This window comes from Cherax quadricarinatus, chromosome 73, assembly GCF_038502225.1.
Source record: "Cherax quadricarinatus isolate ZL_2023a chromosome 73, ASM3850222v1, whole genome shotgun sequence".
In the NCBI taxonomy this organism is placed as follows: domain Eukaryota; kingdom Metazoa; phylum Arthropoda; class Malacostraca; order Decapoda; family Parastacidae; genus Cherax; species Cherax quadricarinatus.
In genome coordinates this window covers 16,875,847-16,881,921 of record NC_091364.1, presented here as the reverse complement: position 1 = coordinate 16,881,921, position 6,075 = coordinate 16,875,847, and positions in this window count along the sequence as shown.

The window sequence follows — 6,075 nt, the reverse complement described above, 5'->3', positions numbered from 1 at the left end:
AGCGCACTGCCCTATTCTTTCGAGTGCACTGATGTATGGGGCGGCTGGAGTTTTGTAATATCCTTCTCGGATCGCACAGTGGCCGAAATATATCCCGCTATAATTAAAATTGTGCAAATTTGGAAAGGCAATTAATGCGTGTATTGAGAGCCTAAGGAAGGAAGGTGTGGGAAGGCATCTTGTTTCTAGCGCAGCTGCAGTCAGTAATCAGCAGCCGACTGTAAAATCAGTAGTAAGTCAGCATTAGCAACAGTGATATTTAGTAGTGCAGTGACTCTTGCAGCAGTCAGTTACTTCCCTAGTAAACCTCATGAGCAATCATAAAACCACCATAACCGGTAGCAAAGCCTTGGCAATACTTACGGCACACATCAGTTAGAGCTCACAGCAGTCAGACCTCAACGGCAGTTTAGAGGAGCCAGTGACAGCCGGGCAGTCACGAAACATTGCAAGATGGCGGTACTTTGTCAGGTAATGTGATTTGACCTCTATATTATAGAGCTGTGGCCATCACTATATAGGAAATAGGACTCAACTTGGAAGGGTGTGGATTATGATGTGCTCATTAGCCCTTTTATAATTTAGCCCTGTTCAGCAGTTTGTTGTCCTGTTTTTTCGGATAGGGTGATCAAGTTGCCGCTTACGAGACACACACAAGTATTTTCAGGGCACAGTTATAAACACCCCGTATTATTATCTGGAATGCTTCTCTGTCGATGTTATAGACACACATTGCGTGACAAGCAATTCGGTGCTTTAGTTTCTCACATCCAGTTCTTCCCACTCAGCGGTGACTGTCGCTTCTTCAAAAGACACATGGCGGCGATTTTTAAGTCTCTGAGCCTTTATCGGCTCGTTCTCCAGTTCAGAACATTCCGAATTCCCCGTAGGGGTTTACTCCAGTTCGATCATTTTTCAGTTATGTCTCGATGCATACACAGATGGAGCTTCTTGTAAATCAGAGAAGTTCCACTGGTCTCTTGAACTGCCTCATGAATGGAACTTGTAAATCAGAGGACAAGTTTCACCAACCATTGACAATATCATTGGTCTTTGCTGGTGAGCAAAGAGGCAGTTTTAATCAAACTGCTAATATCTTTCTGATAGACTTTCTCCCATCCTTGTCAATTGCGGGAAATGGTTCACATGCGCCTGCAAGTCGGTCACGCTACTAAAAAACGGGCATTTTATTCATGGAGGAATTTTCTATATTTTGTTAATGGCTCAACACATTTTAACTATCTGGTTTATCAGGGCACATGTAAGGCTCATTTCCCTCTACAGCAGATAGCAAGTTTTCTTTATTACATTAATAATTGGGATCGCTAAACCCGGAGCGGTAATATAGCGCCAGGGAAAAAGGGAAGCAATCAGGTTCGATACAAGAAAGAAGAGTACAGGTTCACCTTGATGCATCAAAAGGCGCTTTTCTAGAGGGTGGGCATCGCGCATACTTTCAGACTACATAAGGCAAGACATAAAGATTCTTGGATAATAAAAAAGACAAAACGAATTCAAATATTTATTTAGACTACTCTTGGCAATGTTATGAACCGAAGATTAGTATGCATTAAACATCGAAACAATCACAAAATCTCTATAAATATCCTAACCCCGGGATGATGTATTTCTGGAAACTGTTCCACACGCTGACCATCTGTCCAGTGAGATAATGACTCCCTCTGCGCAGCTCTACACTGACCTATCTCAGGTTAGATAATGATTCCCTGTGCACAGCTCAACACGGACCAGTCTATAGAGATAATGATGACTCCCTATGCACAGCTCCACACTGACTAGTCTCCTGTGAGACAATGATGGTGCCCTCTACTAGGCTTCTCACACAGTAAATACTCTACTGTTAGCCAAATCACAAAACACCTGATTATCAGGCACTATAAGGTTGCAGTAGACATCATGTAGTCACAACACTTAGCTGTTAGTGTAATCCTGGTTTCTTCTCCAGCTCTTGTGTAGTCTTAACTAATAAACATTAGTTCACTCTTCTATATCTGATATTTTTGATAAACTGAGTGAAACATTGTGTGATCTACATTTACAATTTATGGGTTACTTTTTACTGTTATTCTTTGTGAATCAACTGTAAAGTTGTAATTCTTGACATGGTAAAGCACAGGGAGTTGTGAAAACTCGATCCTCCTCCCGATAACCGTGGCTCGGCATTTAATCAGTCAGGCTGATGGTGAATGCTTTGTCAATCACCCCATCATTACCTAAAAATAACTTCGTCAATAACGACCAGTCACCTGGTCATAAAGTTTCGATTTGTCTCTAGCAGATGACTATTACTGACCAAGTACTGTGTTGAAATTAACGTGAATATGTTCATTAAACCTGGTTCCTAGTTAATATACTTTTATTGCAAAATTCTTAGTACACAAACTGCCCTTCACGTAAAAACATAATTTCACACGCTTTAGAGTATAATAATTTGTGCTTGGTCTACAACAAAACTAAAATTAAATATTATTCTGTGTGAGAATATATTAAGATAGGTTCATCTAACCTAGCCTTAAATAATCCATATTTTTGTATGTTTTGTTGCCAAAATTATAATTAAGTAAACAGATGATTCAGACTTAGCAGCAGCGAGACATCGCCGACAATTATAATACAAGAAATCGCACGTTGTTATTTAAGTTATTCTGCGGCTTAGTTAGCAAGACACGTCAGCTGGTAATCAGGCAACATTTATTAATGAACACCTCTTTAGCGATGCCAGTAATGTTTCCACTCAAGAGGTAAAACATCAGGTATGGAAAAAACATCATTTCAGATAACGCTTCGCCTTAAATAACTGAAATAATCCTACCTTTTATGTGATATTTCCACTAGTGACCAGTCAACATTTTTCAAGGGGTCTAGCCAGTGTCTATTTTCGCTCATTATTTTCTGTAGTAACTTTGCTCTGGTATTGCTGCCAGTGTTCAGTTTTACTACAAAATATGACTCATTTTCTGCTAACTTCAAATTTTCCTGGGTAATACGGCTAATTTTAGGCAAGAAACTTTTTCCAACCTCAACTATAATCTTTATACTATTTTTGTAGCAGTACATTTAAAGTTTCACAAATGTATTTCCTCCAGACTCGACGCAGTGAAATGTAAGGCCAGAGTACTCTAAATTATGTCCCGTTTATTGCTTAAATGGCTCATCTTAACTCAGATATTGTTACCTGAACATGTTCGAGTCCCAACACGCGCCTCGTGGATACAGCATCACATCACTCATTCATCACTCATATCAATGAAATGAGATTCTCACTACTTCACGTAGATAAATAATGTAAGGAGTACTTGGAACAGAACCATCATCCTTGTAACTAAAGGTCCAGAGCATTCAAAATTGTTAGCACTAACTGTTGCGCAGCCTAGTTGTGGTTAACCACAGGATTCTTTTGCAAACTCTGTGGCTGCGTTGGTGCTGCTTTTGCAATGCAATTACAAGGCAGTTCTATCCCTAGTAATACATAATTCGTTACTTTTACGATATATTGAAATTCTCATTTTATGTTCCCTAACTGAGCAAAATGCTATACCAAAATACGAAATAACATAAAAATATAATGTCACACCTACTAATTACATACGAAGGACTAACTTTAAAAAAAAGCTGATATGAAAGTGAATACTTTTATCCCTATATTATCCTCTACTGCTTGTATAAAAACAGAATTGGGAAATGCAGAAGAGATATGAAACTGAAGTCACTTCAAAAGACTTGTCTCTAATGTATCACTCCTCGTGAGGTGACTCAGACACGCGTCGTTCACATGTGACCATTAAAAATTAGTCCTACAGATAATCATAACTTGTCATCTGTTGGTGAATAATGTGTTTGTAAACTGCTCCGTACTAGACGTATTATATTAGCCAGTCTTCTACTTCATATTTCACATATTTATCTTACATTTCATTAACCATGTTAAGAAATGCACTAATTAATATCCTATATAGGCGTCAGGTGTCTACTAACATTAAAATTAGTAACGGATTTTGTCATATTACCTGTTGCTTCTTCCGGAGGTCATTGCCCTCCCTCACCTGTACCCTGACCAGGCCTCCTGGTTGCTGGCCTTATCGATCAGGTTGTTGTTGCCCGCCACCTGCAGCACTACTACGTGTGCAACAGCCCGGCTGAACAGTACTGATTTAAGGAACCTGTCGAGTCTCTTCTTGAAGAAAGCTGCTTATCATCGGAGGCATGTTGTACCGTCTTCCAAATCTCTTTTTGTTAAATGTAGCAATTACATTGTGCAAATCTGGAACCAATCCCACTGGTATCCTCGAGGTGTTGATTATTATGTGTTGCTTATCATGTGTTGATTATCATGTATCATGTTCTTAGCACACATCGATGGACTTCAAGTCCAAATAATTTAGGTGCTTGACTAAGTTTGCACAAGCTGTAAAGGTTCTGTAGATTTTCCAGTTGTGTGAGTTCTCCTGCCTTGAAGAGGCCCTCTAGAACACAGCAATAGTTCTTTAGATAAATCTTCTAATTTATATTTGATATTTGGAATTTGCATGAAGAAATATATCGGATTCATCTCGTTCAAATTTTCGATTCTTATGCTGGACATTAAGAAAAACATTAACATTTAACTATATCTTAGCGTATTTCCACTTCAGATTATTATACCTCCTAAGAGGATCCCAGAGTAAGTACAACAATATTTAATTGCTTGTTAAGTTTATTTTCAAGGTGTGGTTTGCTGTATATATTGTATCCTTTGGCGTGCTTTCTAGATGACATTCGTACAGGAGTATAAAATTTATTAAAATCCGAGAAATGTGAATGCTGATATTATTAGCCTTCATAAAAATATCAATATATACTGTCGAGTAAACTTCCGAACCCATCCGTCACTAATTTTGATAAACACTTGTTACAGGGTTTCGATATCAATAATCTTTGCTGAAGTGTTATAATTGATTATCTCAGTAAATTATAATCAAGGTGGAAGACTTGTGTTGTTGCTTGGTCATGGTCATGGCGCTGCCCAACAAATAGCAGCCTTTTGTTTTAATTAACTTGTCTGGTTGTTTGTCAATTCAGAATTTCCACTGCAATTTATAAACCATTTTCTCTGATATCATTACCTTCTGTTGGTATCCACAAGCTGCCTCAAGGAGCCCATGTCTACATATATCTTCTAATTTTGTATAGTACCCTATCCCAATTTCCTTTTAATATTGCTTGTGTACTGCTACATTGATTTAAAACATTTTATCAGTACCACAAATACCTGGTGTTCTTTTCCCCGGTAGTAGAAATAATAAACTGTATTGCTACTGTATCTGCACTACTACAGTAAAAATATTGCATTTCATCATTATATAAGCAAGAGACATTATACAGTATTGTTAAACAATTCACAAAAATAGATAGAATGTTTTCATGAAAAATTAGTTTTGCAATGAGACATGCACCTTATTTCTTTTTTATTCTGTACTTCCAAAGTTATTAGGCTCTAGAATATGGAAAAAAAAAATTGCTTTTATACAAAGGGCTTTAAATTTTTGAAAGTAAAACTGAACCACTACGTCATCTCTCAGATATCAACCTAATACATGAACTGGACACGATGTGACATTGTCCCACGTAATGGGATCCCAGAAAGCATAACCCGCACTAGAGTTCCAAGAATGTTTAGTTTGTCGGGAAACGGAAAGAAACTTTGTATTAAACGGCCTAAACATTTATTATATAGCAAAATATTATAATAAAGGTTGTAAGCCTTTATTACCGAGCGAAACATTGTAATAGAAGTTCAAAGTCTTTATCTACTGGAACATTAAAGTCTTGACTGGTGTAATCTTATTAAAACTTCTCGGAAGTTTCTGTTCATTGACTTTCATTCTCTAACATGTTATAGTCAAGTACTATATTATCTTTACTCAGGTGACGCACCCAGTGCGACCATCTCTATATTTTATACTCGTGTATAAATTTTCCTCTTAAAGTCTCTCTCAATACTTCATTAATAAAAAAAGCCAAATCTCTAATTTAGATCACATCACTTTTGATATCCTTGTCACAAGCTCATTTATC